This window comes from Gorilla gorilla, chromosome 3 (genome assembly GCF_029281585.2).
Source record: "Gorilla gorilla gorilla isolate KB3781 chromosome 3, NHGRI_mGorGor1-v2.1_pri, whole genome shotgun sequence".
NCBI classification, from domain to species: Eukaryota; Metazoa; Chordata; class Mammalia; order Primates; family Hominidae; genus Gorilla; species Gorilla gorilla.
Genome location: NC_073227.2, coordinates 119,261,190 through 119,276,618, shown reverse-complemented (window position 1 = coordinate 119,276,618; position 15,429 = coordinate 119,261,190). Strand labels below are relative to the sequence as shown.

The 15,429-nt window shown below is 41.2% G+C and overlaps 1 non-coding gene across 1 annotated transcript; it reads left to right on the top strand.

Annotated features, from left to right (window-relative positions):
• Positions 1-13,960: 13,960 nt before the first annotated feature.
• On the top strand, positions 13,961-14,021 carry LOC115934452 (U7 small nuclear RNA). The gene has a single exon (XR_004070247.1). It is a non-coding gene; the product is annotated as a U7 small nuclear RNA (small nuclear RNA).
• The last annotated feature ends 1,408 nt before the right edge of the window (positions 14,022-15,429 follow it).

The following is a 15,429-nucleotide window of genomic DNA, read 5'->3' as shown; positions in this document are numbered from 1 at the left end:
ATGAAATATCCAGAATAGGCAAATCCATAGAAAGTAAATCAGTGATTTCTAGGGGTTGAGGGGAGGAGAAAATGGGGAGTGACTGAGGGTTTCTTTTTGAGTGATAAAAATGTTCTAGAGTTAGATAGTGATGATAGTTATACAGCTTTGTAAATATGCTAAAAGTCATTGAATTGTACACTGCAAAATGCTGTATTTTATGGTAGATTAATTACATTTCAATTTAAAAAATTTACTTTGCTCTGTGTCCTGTGGTTTCATGTTTTAAAAATAACTTTGAAGCAAAGTGAAAAGAAAAATAAAGATATAAAGGCGGACTCCTGGAAGTGCTCCTGAAAAGGACTTTAACGTTATTGTTCCAATGTCTCCTGGTTTTCATACACTTTCTTTTTTTTTTTCATACTTTTGTTTAAAAGCTGGATGTTAGTCTTATTGCTTATTCAAAAGTAATTTTTTTCCTTCCAAATGGTTTTAAGATTTCTCTCTTAGTTTTTAGCTTTCAGTAGTTTTGCTGTATTTGTACATAGATCTCATTTTCTTTGTATTTATCCTGCTTGGAGTCTAGAGCTTATGAATGCTTTGGATGAATGTCTCTTGCCAGATTTTGAAAATTCTTAGCCAATATTTCTCATTACAACACATATTAAAAATAACTTCCTGGCCAGGCGTGGTGGCTCACGCCTGTAATCCCAGTAGTTTGGAAGGCCAAAGTGGGTGGATCACCTGAGGTCGGGAGTTTGAGACAAGGCTGGCAAGCACAGCGAAACCCCGTCTCTACTAAAAATACAAAAAAAAGTAGCTGGGCATGTTTGCGGGTGCCTGTAATCCTAGCTACTTGGGAGGTTGAGGCAGGAGAATTGCTTGAACCCGGGAGGTGGAGGTTGCAGTGAGCCAAGTTCATGCCATTGCACTCCAGCCTGGGTGACAGAGTGAGACTCTGTCTCAAAAAATAATAATAATATAAATAAATAAAAATAAATTCCTCTAAATTCCACAAACTTTCTCCTTCTCCTCCTCCTCCTCCAACAGGGTCTCACCCTATCACACAGGCTGGAGTGCAGTGCTACAATCTCAGTTCACTGCAGCCTCAATCTCCTGTGCTCAAGCCATCCTCCCACCTCAGCCTCCCAAGTAACTGGGACGGCAGGTGCATGTCACCACACCTGGCCAATTTTGTTTATTTTTCATAGAGACGAGGACTCACTATGTTGCCCAGGCTGTTCTTGAACTCCTGGACTCTAGTGATCCTCCTGTCTCCACCTCCCAAAGTGCTGGGATTACAGGTATGAGCCACCACACCCAGCCCATGCCTTTCTTGGATGTGCAAAAAGGTCTGGCCTTAACATAGATTGATGGATGACAATCCAAAGTGCTGAACAGTCCTACAAGATTCCTGCTCAACGCCATGGGTTTGAAAAAGAATGGAAAGAATGTACATAAGGAATCCATAGTATCCGGGCAGAGAAAGAGTGCAAGATAAAATTTGATGATTTCGTAGTGTTTGTTTTGGCAGGAAACAATCAGACGTGTGAGTACCATCCAGAAGCAGCAGAACAAGCTAGTAAAGGAAGGGTAATATATCTCTCCACCTCACCAATTCGGCAAGGGGATACTAGGCCCTGAGCAGAGCAGCCGCTGATGGCTGGAGGCTGATTTTCATGTTCTTTGTTCTCCACAGGAAACATTGTTTACTGAAAACCTTTTTGTCAAAGTGTGTAAAAAATAAAGGATTGCTCCATCCTATTTGTTATATTTTCTCTTGGATTATAATATACTTTTCTATAATGAGATTGCAACCTATTTTTAATTTTGAAAAAATGGCCGGGTGCAGTGGCTCACACCTGTAATCCAAGCACTTGGGGAGGCCAAGGAGGGTGGATCACTTGAGGTCAGGAGTTAGAGACCTGCCTGGGCAACATGGCGAAACCCTGTCTCTACTAAAAATACAACAATTAGCAGAGCGTGGTGGCTCATGCCTGTAATCCCAGCTACTTGGGAGGCTGAGGCAGAAGAATTGCACGAACCCAGGAGGCGGAGGTTTTACTGAACCAGGATGACATCACTGCACTCCAGCCTGGGTGATAAAGCGAGACTCCATCTCAAAAAAATAAATAAAATAAATAAAATAATTTGAAAAAATGCCTCTACCTGTTCCTAAAAAATTAGCATCTATAGAATAATAACTAACATTTTATGAACGCTTACTATGTATGAGAGACTTTAAATATGTTAACTCATTTAAGAAGTTGCAGTATTCTTTAGTGTTTTCATCCTGGGTTTTCTTTTTTTTTTTTTTTAAACACACTCTTCGGCTGGGAAAGGGATACAGTGGATACAGTGGTATAAGTGTTGAGAATGTAGTTGAAACCTTGGATAGCCTATAAATTTTTTTCCAATTTTTTTTACCATGGTAAAATTATAAAATTCACTACTTCAACCATTTTTAAATAGTTAAGTGGTATTAAACATGTTGTTTTTGTTATTGTTGTTGTTAGTGTTGAGTTTTAGGAATTTACTGTATTTTCTGGATATTAATCTCTTATCAGCTATATGATTTGTAAATATTTTCTCCCATACTGTGAGTTGCCTTTTACTTTCTTGATAATGTCTTTGGGTGCACAAGATAGTTTGATTTTCATGAAAAAAAAAAGTTGAGGAAAGAAATTTAAGAAGTCACAAATAAATAGAAAAATACCCTATGTTCATGGATTAGAAGAATTAATATTGTTAAAATATCCATATTACTCAAATCAATCTACAGATTTAATGCAATCTTTATCAAAATTCCAATGTCATTTTAGAAAATATAATCCTAAAATTCATATGAAACCATTAAAAAAAAAAACAAACAAAAAAAATAGCCAAACCAATGATGAGTAAAAAGAACAAAGCTGGAGGCACCACAGTAATCTGACTTCAAAATATACTACATAGCAATTGTAACCCAAACACTATAGTACTGGGAATAAAAAAATAATAGATACATTCATCAATGGACCAGAACAGAGATCCCAGAAATGAACTCATACATGTACAGTCAATTGATTTTCAACAAAACTGCCAAAAATGCACAATGGGAAAAGGATAGTCTCTTCAAGAAATTGTGCTGAGAAAACTGGATATCTACATGCAGAAGAATGAAAATGGACCCTTATCTCACACTGTATACAAAATCAACCCAAATGGGTTAAAAGCCAGAAACTGTAAAACTACTGAAAGAAAACACAGAAGAGAAACTGTATAACATTTTTCTGGCCATGATTTTTCTTTTTTTGACTTGGTCCCCAAAGCACATGAAGCAAAAACAAAAGTAGACAAATGTGATGTCATCAAACTAAAAAGCTTCTGCACAGCAAAAGAAACAATTAACAGTGTGAAGACTCAACCTACAGATTGGGAGAAAACATTTGTAAGCCAAAGCCCTACATCCTAAAGGAGTTAATATTCAAAATATATAAGGAACTCAAACCACTCAATAGCAAGAAAACAAAAAAAATTCAATTTAAAAATAGACAAAAAGGGCCGGGCGCAGTGGCTCACACCTGTAATCCCAGCACTTTGGGAGGCCAAGGCGGGTAGATCACGAGGTCAGGAGATCGAGACCATCCTGGCTAACACGGTGACACCCTGTCTCTACTAAAAATACAAAAAATTAGCCGGGCATGGTGGCAGGCACCTGTAGTCCCAGCTACTCGGGAGGCTGAGGCAGGAGAATGGCATGAACCCAGGAGGTGGAGCTTGCAGTGAGCCTAGATCTCGCCACTGCACTCCAGCCTGGGCAACAGAGCGAGACTCCACCTCAAAGGAAAAAAAAAAAAACGCAAAAAGATCAGGCACAGTGGTTCATATCTGTAGTCCTAGCTACTCTGGAGGATGAGGGAGAATTGCTTCAATCCAGGAGTTTGATGCTACAGTGAACTATGATGGTGCCACTGCACTCCAGCCTAGAAGCAAGGTCCTGTCTCAAAAAAAAGTTGGTAGGGACAAGGACCTTGAATAGATATTTCTCAAAAAAAGAAGATATACAAATGGCCAGTAGATATGTGAAAAAATGTTCTACTTCACTAATCATTAGAGAAATGCACATTAAAACTACAAATCACCTCACATCGGTCAGAATGGCTATTCTCAAAAAGACAAAAGATAAATGTTGGCAAGGATGTGGAAAAAAGGCAACCCTGTACAACTGTTGTTGGGAGTGCAAATTAATGCAGCCATTATGGAAAACTGTATAGAGGTTTCTCAAAAATTAAAAATAAAATTCCAGCTCTCCCTCTCCCTCTCCCCACGGTCTCCCTCTCCCGCTCTTTCCACGGTCTCCCTCTGATGCCGAGCCGAAGCTGGACGGTACTGCTGCCATCTCAGCTCACTGCAACCTCCCTGCCTGATTCTCCTGCCTCAGCCTGCCCAGTGCCTGCGATTGCAGGCGCGCGCCGCCACGCCTGACTGGTTTTCGTATTTTTTTGGTGGAGACGGGGTTTCGCTGTGTTGGCGGGGCTGGTCTCCAGCTCCTAACCGCGAGTGATCGGCCAGCCTCGGCCTCCCGAGGTGCCAGGATTGCAGACGGAGTCTCGTTCACTCGGTGCTCAATGGTGCCCAGGCTGGAGTGCAGTGGCGTGATCTCGGCCCGCTACAACCACCTCCCAGCCGCCTGCCTTGGCCTCCCAAAGTGCCGAGATTGCAGCCTCTGCCCGACTGCCGCCCCGTCTGGGAAGTGAGGAGCGTCTCCGCCTGGCCGCCCATCGTCCAGGATGTGAGGAGCCCCTCTGCCTGGCTGCCCAGTCTGAAAAGTGAGGAGCGTCTCTGCCCCACCGCCATCCCATCTAGGAAGTGAGGAGCGCCTCTTCCCGGCCGCCATCACATCTGGGAAGTGAGGAGCGTCTCTGCCCGGCCGCCCATCGTCTGAGATGTGGGGAGCACCTCTGCCCTGCCGCCCCGTCCGGGATGTGAGGAGCGTCTCTGCCCGGCCGCCACGTCTGAGAAGTGAGGAGACCCTCTGCCTGGCAACCGCCCCGTCTGAGAAGTGAGGAGCCCCTCCGCCCGGCAGCCACCCCGTCTGGGAAGTGAGGAGCGTCTCCGCCCGGCAGCCACCTCGTCCGGGAGGGAGGTGGGGGGGCCAGCCCCCCGCCCGGCCAGCCGCCCCGTCCGGGAGGGAGGTGGGGGGTTAGCCCCCCGCCTGGCCGGCCACCCGGTCCGAGAGGTGAGGGGCGCCTCTGCCCCGCCGCCCCTACTGGGAAGTGAGGAGCCCTCCCGCCCGGCCAGCCACCCCGTCCGGGAGGGAGGTGGGGGGGTCAGCCCCCCGGCCTGTCAGCTGCCCCGTCCGGGAGGGAGGTGGGGGGGTCAGCCCCCCGCCCTGCCAGCCGCCCGGTCCGGGAGGGAGGTGGGGGGGTCAGCCCCCCGCCCGGCCAGCCGCCCCATCCGGGAGGGAGGTGGGGGGTTAGCCCCCCGCCTGGCCAGCCGCCCCGTCCGGGAGGTGAGGGGCGCCTCTGCCCGGCCGCCCCTACTGGGAAGTGAGGAGCCCCTTTGCCCCGCCAGCCGCTCCGTCCGGGAGGGAGGTGGGGGGGTCAGCCCCCCGCCCAGCCAGCCGCCCCGTCCGGGAGGTGAGGGGCGCCTCTGCCCGGCCGCCCCTACTGGGAAGTGAGGAGCCCCTCAGCCCGGCCAGCTGCCCCGTCCGGGAGGGAGGTGGGGGGGTCAGCCCACCGCCCAGCCTGCCGCCCTGTCCGGGAGGGAGGTGGGGGGTCAGCTCCCCGCCTGGCCAGCCGCCCCATCCGGGAGGGAGGTGGGGGGGTCAGCCCCCCGCCGGCCAGCCGCCCCGTCTGGGAGGGAGGTGGGGGTTCAGCCCCCCACCTGGCCAGCCGCCCCATCCGGGAGGTGAGGGGCGCCTCTGCCCGGCCGCCCCTACTGGGAAGTGAGGAGCCCCTCTGCCCGGCCACCACCCCGTCTGGGAGGTGTACCCAACAGCTCATTGAGAACGGGCCAAGATGACAATGGCGGTTTTGTGGAATAGAAAGGGGTGAAAGGTGGGGAAAAGATTGAGAAATCGGATGGTTGCCGTGTCTGTGTAGAAAGAGGTAGACATGGGAGACTTTTCATTTTGATCTGTACTAAGAAAAAATTCTTCTGCCTTGGGATCCTGTTGATCTGTGACCCTACCCCCAACCCTGTGCTCTCTGAAACATGTGCTGTATCCACTCAGGGTTGAATGGATTAAGGGCGGTGCAAGATGTGCTTTGTTAAACAGATGCTTGAAGGCAGCATGCTCGTTAAGAGCCATCACCACTCCCTAATCTCAAGTACCCAGGGACACAAACACTGCGGAAGGCCGCAGGGTCCTCTGCCTAGGAAAACCAGAGGACTTTGTTCACTTGTTTATCTGCTGACCTTCCCTCCACTATTGTCCTGTAACCCTGCCAAATCCCCCTCTGCGAGAAACACCCAAGAATGATCAATAAAAAATAAAAAATAAAAAAAAAACTCAAAAAAAAAATAAAAATCATTTGAAATAAAAAAAATAAAAATAAAAATAAAAATAAAAGTACCCGGTTTCTGCCCCACAAGAAAAGTGGTACTTTTTCCCCTAAACTGGCTTTGGATTAAATCACTTTCTTTATACCAGAAAAAAAAAAAAAAAAAACTAAAATAAAATAAAAGCCTAGCTGTTTTTTTCCTTAAAAAAAAAAAAAATAGAATTCCATATGATCCAGTAAACCTACTTCTGAGTGTTTACTCAAAAATTTTGAAATGTGTCAAAGAAATATCTGTACTCCCATGGCCATCGCAGTGTTATTCACAGCAGCAATATTATGGAATCAACCTAAGTGTCCACCAACAAATGAATGAATGAAGAAAATGTGGCACATACACACAATGGAATACCATTCAGCTTTCAGTTATTTTCAACAACTTAGATGGAATTAGAGAGCATTATGCTAAGTGAAATAAGTCTGGCACAGAAAGACAAATACTGTATGTTCTCACTTAGATGTGAAATCTAAAACAATCAAACTCATAGAAGTAGAGAGTAGAATGGTAGTGAGAGGCTGGAGGGTGGGGGACATGGGTAGATGATGGTCAAAGGGCTACAAATCTCAGTTAGACAAGAGGAATAAGGTGGTTTTAAAAAAAATCTATTGCACAGTGTGGTGAGCATAGTAACAGTGTATTGTACATTTCAAAATTGCTAAGAGAGCAAATTTCAAATGTTCTCACCACAAAAAATAGTAAGTTTTTGAAGTGATAACTATATTAACTTGATTTAATTTTTCCACATCATATTCATAAATCATAACATCATTTTGTGCCCCACAAATATATACAATTATCAATTATCAATTTATACTGAAATTTTAAAAATAAATTTCAATTACACATATATTCTACTACTTCTTCATGTTCCATATGGTTTCTAAGCTCTTTTCTATTTCTATCCTTTGTTTTCTCTTAGTTTTTGTTTGAATATTTTGGACAACAAGCTGGAAATTGTACTGGGAGCCCAGAATATTGTTATTTTGTTGTCCTTTCTCCTAATCTTGTAATTCAAAAACGAAAAAAAAAACCTCTCCTATTTCATGCCAAAAAGTCTTACATCTGACTGTCTGTGTTTGAGGCTAGGAAACTCAGAAGAGTTTATGTATTTTCATTTTATTCTCCTAGTCAGCTCCTGAAGTCGCAGCTTTCTGTGCTCCAAATCTCCTGTTTTCACTCTCATTTTCTTTGATCTTATGGGTCTGTACACATATTTTACTCTTTTGCTCCCTCTTTAATAAAATTTTGAGTAGAGGAGAAAATAAATGTATATGGTCATTCTACCATGTTTAATAGGAAGTCATATATATATATATATATACATACATACATACATACATGATGCTATTCAATGCTGGCAAGACTGCCACCAAGCAAAGCATTGTCATAGATTTCTGATGATAATACATTTTTTGAATGAGTCTTTAAATTTTATTCCCTTTCTGAGAAAAAAGCCTAAACATAAAATCTAAAATTCAAAATTAAGAGTATTTTCCATACATGAAGATATAATAGCATACTTTATGAAAGGGAAAACTTAGGTCAACCTAAAAAGATCTGAGACTAAATAAATAAATTATGGAAACTGCATGTAATGGAAAATTGTACTATACTGTAAATTTCTTTGTAAAGGTATGTATTAGCATTCATAGAGAAATGCTATTATATATTGTTAACTGAAAAGGCAAGATTTAAAAAATTTTCTAAAAATAAACACACCAGAGCCAGGCACAGTGGAACATGCACATGTAATTCCAGGTACTCGGGAAGCTGAAGCGGGAATATCACTTGATCTCAGGAGCTGGAGTGCAGCCTGGGCAACACAGTGAAATCCCAGTTCTAAAACAATAATAATAATATAATAAAATAAATGAAACACACAACCCAAAACAAAAGAATAAGTATAGAGGAAATGGCCAGGCGCGGTGGCTCACTCCTGTAATCCCAGCACTTTGGGAGGCTGAGGCAAGGGCATCAGTTGAGGTCAGGAGTTTGAGACCAGCCTGGCCAACATGGCAAAACCCCATCTCTACAAAAATACAAAATTAGCCAGGCATGGTGGCCCACGCCTACAATCCCAGTTACTCAGGAGGCTGAGACAGGAGAATCGCTTGAACCCGGGAGGTGGAGGTTGCACTGAGCCAAGATTGTGCCACTACACTCCCACCTGGGCAACAGAGCAAGACTCCATCTCAAAAAAAAAAAAAAAGGTATAGAGGAAACATACCTAAATATAGCTAATACCTATCTTTAAGGGACAATGACAGTTTTTTCTTTATACTTTTCCATATTTTCTAGTATCAATTAATGCATATGTGATTTCTTAAAATTAAGGGGTTGAAGCCAGGTGCAGTGGCTCAGATCTGTAATCTTAGCACTTTGGGAGGCCTTGGTGGGAGGGTCGCTTGAGGCTAGGAGTCGTGACCAGCCTAGGCAACATGGGGAGACTCCCATCTCTACAAAAAATACAAAAATTAGCTGGGTGTGGTGGCACACACCTGTGGTCCCAGCTACATGAGGCTGAGTCAGGAGGATTGGTTGAGCCTAGGAGGTTGAGGCTACAGTGAGCCGTGATCACACTCCTGCACTCCATCCTGGGTGTCAGTGTGACCCTTTCTCAAAAAAAATTTTTTTATAAATTAAGGGGTTGATTTGATCGTTACACATTGTATACATGAATTGAAATATCACACTGAACATCATAAGTACATATAATTATTATGTGTTAATTAAAAATAATTTTAAAAGAAGGGGAAAAGCTATTTTTAAAAGAAGGAACATTATTTTTAAACTTATATAATATGCTATTTACAATAATGTAATGCCCACATTATTTGTCCAAAATTTTCTATTTCTTTTTAATTTATTACAAGGTCTAGATTTCAGTTCAGATATAACAATGAGAATTCTACATCAGCATTTCTAAAAAGTAGCATGAGAAAGAGTTCTGGACTCACAAGCTTAACACACTTCAGGTACTATCCTTTCTACTTTTCATATAAAAAAACATGTTTCATTCTACAATTCAGCCTCAAAATTAGTTAACTAAAATTTTGTGCTACTACAATTCTACCATCTAAAATGCAATGCCTCAGATAAATATCAACCAAGCATTATAAAGTTTAATTGGAAATATGTGTTCCATATCTGGTTTCCCTCCATACCATTTAACAAATTAAAATGGCAAGTGGTGTCATCTGCTATTCCTTTGAGGTTAGTATGAGCTGCTGAAGGGTTGCTTGAATTGATTTCTGCTGACATATTATACAATGTATTACAAAACTGTTCTAAGATTGATTATAGAGGCAAGAGGAACTAAAAGTAATTTTTTACAAAGTGGGTCTGGAGATGTGGTATAAAATAAGCACCATTCTGATTTCTGTCTTGAGTGCTTGTGATAGATTTAAAATAAGTGGAAACTTTGAGTAGAGTTAAGACAAATATCCATGAATTGTGGAATATTGGATATGTACATTAACACCAAAGCCTCATTGCAAAACTTTATTTCTCATTTGAACTGTGAAAGTAATACATCATACAGGCTAGTAGGATCTAAAGACTTGATTATCCAGGAACATGACATTTTTATGTTAGAAAATAACCTTTTATATTCTGCTTGAGTTCAGAACAACCCTTTTAGCAGAAAGAGACCAGAAAGAGGAAAAAAGGAAGGGGAAGTACAATTCTTTCATACCTTCCAGTTTGGGCTCAAATTACACAGAATACTTTGTCATGTCTTCCAAGTAGGAGCAGGAAAGACAACTACATCACACCAAACCAGTTTGGAAATGAAAGAAACCCCTCTGTTTGATATACATTTATCAGCTTCTTACAAGCCCCTCTCCAGCTGCCATTCCACACTGCTTAGTGGTACACTCATATGAAGTGAGTTTACTGATTTCTGTTGCTTCTTTTCTTAGCAAAATAGTACTTTTACATCAGTCCTTTCTGGTTACTCTATTTGCATATCTTTAAGTATCTCAAAGGAACACACACCACATAGCATATAAATTAGGAATTTTATAGTATCCATTCACAGATTTTGATTTATGGCAGGACTCCATTTCAGCTCTATTCTGGGCATGCCTGAAAGCAGCACAAGAGGGTAGATCCACAGGGGCTAGCAGAGAAGTCTCAAAGGAGAGGTCAGACATGATACCAAGGTCAGAATGCCTTTTGAGAATGCCACTACACCCAGATGTGAGTACAGCTGCTGTTGTGAGAATGACCACCATGACTGTGTGATGCTATTTAATCAAATGTCTCTTGGTAATTCAAAAAGTGGCAATATGCAACTGGGATTGCATAAGCCATCCACTTTGCTTTATCTCAGTCTTATCAGCATCAAAATGAATAATGCAATTGAATAATGCATTTCAGTCTCCTTCCATATCTTAGTTAAATCATATTTCTTCTCAAAACACTTGCTGCATTTAGGCAAGTTTTTTTTTCCAATAATAGTCTTTACTACAAGAATACAAGTAACGTGTCTTTAGGGATTCTCAAGTAATTTTATCTTCATTACTGTTTATTACATGTATTCTGATATTTAAAAAAATTTTTTAAAAATGTGTGGGTACATACTAGGTGTATATATTTATGGGGCACATGAGATATTTTGCTACAGACATATATTGCATAATAATCACACCAGGGTAAATGGAGTATCCACCACGTCAAGAATTTATCCTTTCTTTGTGCTACAAACAATCCAATTATATTATTTTAGTTATGTTAAAATGTGCGATTATTGTTGTACTGTAGTCATCCTGTTGTGCTAATTCATTCTAACTACATTTTTGTTCCCGTTAACCACCCACTCTTCAACTATCTTTCCCAGCCTCTGGTAGCCATCATTCTACTGTCTATCTCCATGAGTTCAATTATCTTAATTTTTTAAGCTCCCACTATTCTGATATTTTTTACAAAGATGATCAGGATAGGCTTTCAATTCCTAACATCATTTCATCTTACTTAAAGCAATGCTATTGTTGTCTATAAATACTTGAGTCTATAATTTAGAAAAACTGAATAGGACATGCCATAAAACATTTTTGGAGGACTCTGAAAAGTCTGATATTAATGAAGCTGCTCTTTTAAGGCTTCTATCCTCTTTGAATATAAACAACAGTACAGGTCCCTGAACAGAATTATGTTATGCTCCTGATGGTCTGGAATGCTGAATAACATTGAAAGAAAATATCTACCCTAATAACATCTCTTTTTTCTTTTTCACTTAGGAAGAAAGCATTTGATGAATTTCTGGGATTGTTGAAAGAATCTTCCTTACTAATACTGTTAGTGATACTCAAAGGTTGATATGCAATCAACAGTTTAGTAAGAATATTCTTGGCTTAATTATCAGTCTCAATTCAGAAAATAAAGGAACAGATCCTAATATAAAGAGATTTCACAGAATACAAGCAGAGAGCACTGCTTATAAAAAAAAGCTAGACTGCCTGGCTAGAATCCTAGCTCTGCTGCTTACTGGCTATGTGATCCTGGAAATATTGTCAACTTTAACCACCTTAGCTTCCTTATCTGTAAAATGGGTATATTATTTGGAAGGTTGAACAGACTATACAGCACTTAGAACAATGTCTGGCCCACGGTTAGCACTCCATAAGTGTTCGCTTTTATTCTTCATCTCACAGGGTCTGCCACAATTACAACTCCTTGTGAGGTAAGCTCAGAAAAGCTTGAGAACCGGCCGGGCGTGGTGGCTCACACCTGCAATCCCAGCACTTTGGGAGGCAGAGGCAGGTGGATCACTTGAGGTCATAAGTTCAAGACCAGCCTGGCAAACAGGATGAAACCCCGTCTCTACTAAAAATATAAAAATTAGCCAGGCTTGGTGGCACAAGCCCATAATCCCATCTACTTGGGAGGCTGAGGCAGGAGAATCACTTGAACCCAGGAGGCAGAGGTTGCAGTGAGCTGAGATTGCACCACTGCACTCTAGCCTGGGCAGCAGAGCAAGCCAGCTTAAAAAAAAAAAAAAAACTTGAGAACTCCTATCCCTGGCTGCAGCTTGGACCAGGGATAAGCAAATGATTCAGGAATGATAGCCTTGCCCAACAGAGGTGGCCGTGATTGAATGAATGGATCAGTATTCTCTCTTACAAAGCTGAGTGCACAACACACAGAGTAAGTCAGCAGTTTATCATGGGGGTAGAATTCAAAAAAAGAAAAAAACAAAGCCAACCTTTTCTCACCCAGAGAAAAGGCAATGATCAGAAGCCATGAGACAATAAAAGCCAAGAGTAGTCAGAAACCATGAATGGCAAAAGCTGAGAAAGACAATGGAGAGAAGTCAGTTCATTGCTCAGTAGCAGGAATAGCAGCTACAGAGAGTAGCTGAGTCACCAGAATGGTATAGGACCGCAATAGGAATCTACAGCAGCATGAGAACACAATGGCAAGAACTGGTAATATCCCAAATGATTTTCCAGATTCATTCCAACGCGGGTGGGAGGACTGGCTGTAAGACAGAAATTTGTCTTCTTTACTTTAACACCCCAAGATTCCCTAACATGTCATTTTGGCTTGTGATTAGAAAGAGCCTAACTGTCCTTGCAGCCACTGTGATCCATTGAAACTCAGAAGTGAGCTTGATTCTTGTCTTTTCTGATAACTCAGGTATAGTGGGTGGGAATATCAGTTCTCTACAGATGTGCAAACAATTTTGTACATCAAGATACTTTCTGATTTTGAGCAACACTCCCCACCCAGATTCTACCCAGCATATAGAAATTTAACTTTGTTCATTCTTTAAGCTTGATGCCAATCTCCCCAGGGCTGTTCGTGGTTCTGGAATCTTACGCAGTGCCAGGGCATCAAGGAGGTAACAGAAAGGCCCACTAGTCATTGGTCATCTCTTCATAGACCTGTCCATGCTCTTTCTGCATCATCCCTTCACATCCAGTAGCGCTTAGCTGCTTCCACACCAGGTTTGCAGCATGGGTATTTTTTGCCAAGGCTGAGAATTTCATACTTTGGGGTCTCTTGCTCTCTCCCTAGCAATACTATCACAAATCTGGATCAGGGTCCTCATGTCCAAAACGCAAGTTCCTCTGGTATTATCGAGCATGTGGGATATTGTTTTATCAACTGAGCAAAGTTCTTTTACTTCAGCTTTCTGCAAGTCGTTTTATCTTTACCTGCTATTTCTCTCCTTTACTGAGGCTTAGCCTTTTGAAATAAAACCAGACAGTTTTCTAGGCAAGTTCAATGTCCATCCTTACAACAGACTTCACCTTGAAGAAGAAAGTACAGACCTGGCTAATATGAGAGGAGGGAAAGGGAAAAATAAATGAAGATAAAAGTTAAATATTTTAAAATATTTTTGTTCTCATTTTTTTTTCTTTTTGCCTTAAATACTTGGAAGCCAAGATTCGAATTTCATGCTCAGTACCCATAGAGTAAGAATATTTTCCAGTGTTATATCTCTTTTAGAATTTGTCTAGCAGCTTTTCCAGTTTTCACTGAGGTAAAAAGAAGTAAAAAAAGAAGGCTGAGCATGGTGGCTCACACCCGTAATTCCAGCACTTCAGGAGGCCAAGGCAGAAGGATAGCTTGAGCCCAGGAGTTTGAGATCAGTCTAGGCAATAAAGCAGAACCTCATCTTTACAATAAATAAAGAAAGAAAAGGAAAAAATAATATTTATTAGTTTATTTTTCTTAAATTTTGATTTCTGTCAGTCTTGTTTCACTTTGTTACTAATGCCTACTAATACGTTTTCCTACTTATTTAAATCAGTTTTGATTTTTTAAAAACTGGTAAAATTCATTGCAGCCATGTGGGAGTAGCTAGAGTTTAGTAGGTTACAGGAATAAAGACATGCTGAAGCTATCCTGCAGGACTCAAGGAGACAGAACATGATTTGAGAACTGAAAATTCCTTCTTGATGTCCAGTCGTTCTGGTTAACTGGGTAGCTTCTAATGGCTCCATTTTGTGCTCCACTATAATGGAGACAATTATTCTGAGTCTGATTGTCCTTCCAATAAGTCACCAATATGTGTACTCTCTTATTTTGCTCAACATAATAGCATCTGTTGTATTAGCTTTTCCTTCTTCTTGGCTTCTCCTGCTTGTAGGCTTCTACTAGTTATATTTCTCTTTTTCTTTCAGTTTTTGCCTTTGCTAACAGTTGAACTCCTTTCAAAGAAAGGTGATATTCTTCACTCCAGTTAGCTACAATTATCTCCATTGAACAGTCTTCATGATCGGACAAATCACAGGTTTTTGACTGAATGATGGGTTGCTTTTCCTTGGATTAGATAACTGCTCTCATTCATATCAATTGTGGTTAAGGTGACAGGGTCATCTTACACAAGAAAAAAACTACACACAGAAGTAATATTCTAGAAGAAGACTATAGGGAAAATCCTTTCTAAGGGACTGTAAGCAGACAGCTATCTTAAGGCTTAGCTTGTTCAGTATTGCTGTTAAAAGTAAGATACATAAGGCAAATATTACTCTCAAGATAGTATAAATATATCCTTTCTCTTTGGGAATAAAATCCCACCCCAACTCATGAAGACATTGTTTGGTCCTATGACTTCTATGAGATAATGACCAAAGTGTAAATTGGTACATTCTCACAGTCTAGGTTATTTAGTCTTACATAAGAACTTATACAACATTGTAACCTGTGACTATAAAATGAAATTACACTTTCTATTTGTACCTAAGTTATTATAACATAAGTTGCCCAGTGGCCCCCTAAATATTCCCATCATCTCTGATGACAACTTCTAATCTCTAGATTATTTTGTAGATCCATTTGCTCAGTGCCTTAGTCTGTTTAGTGTTGTTATATTTTATTTTATTTTATCTTTTTTTGAGATAGGATCTCACTCTGTTGCCCAAGCTGGAGTGCAGTGGTATGATCATAGCTCAC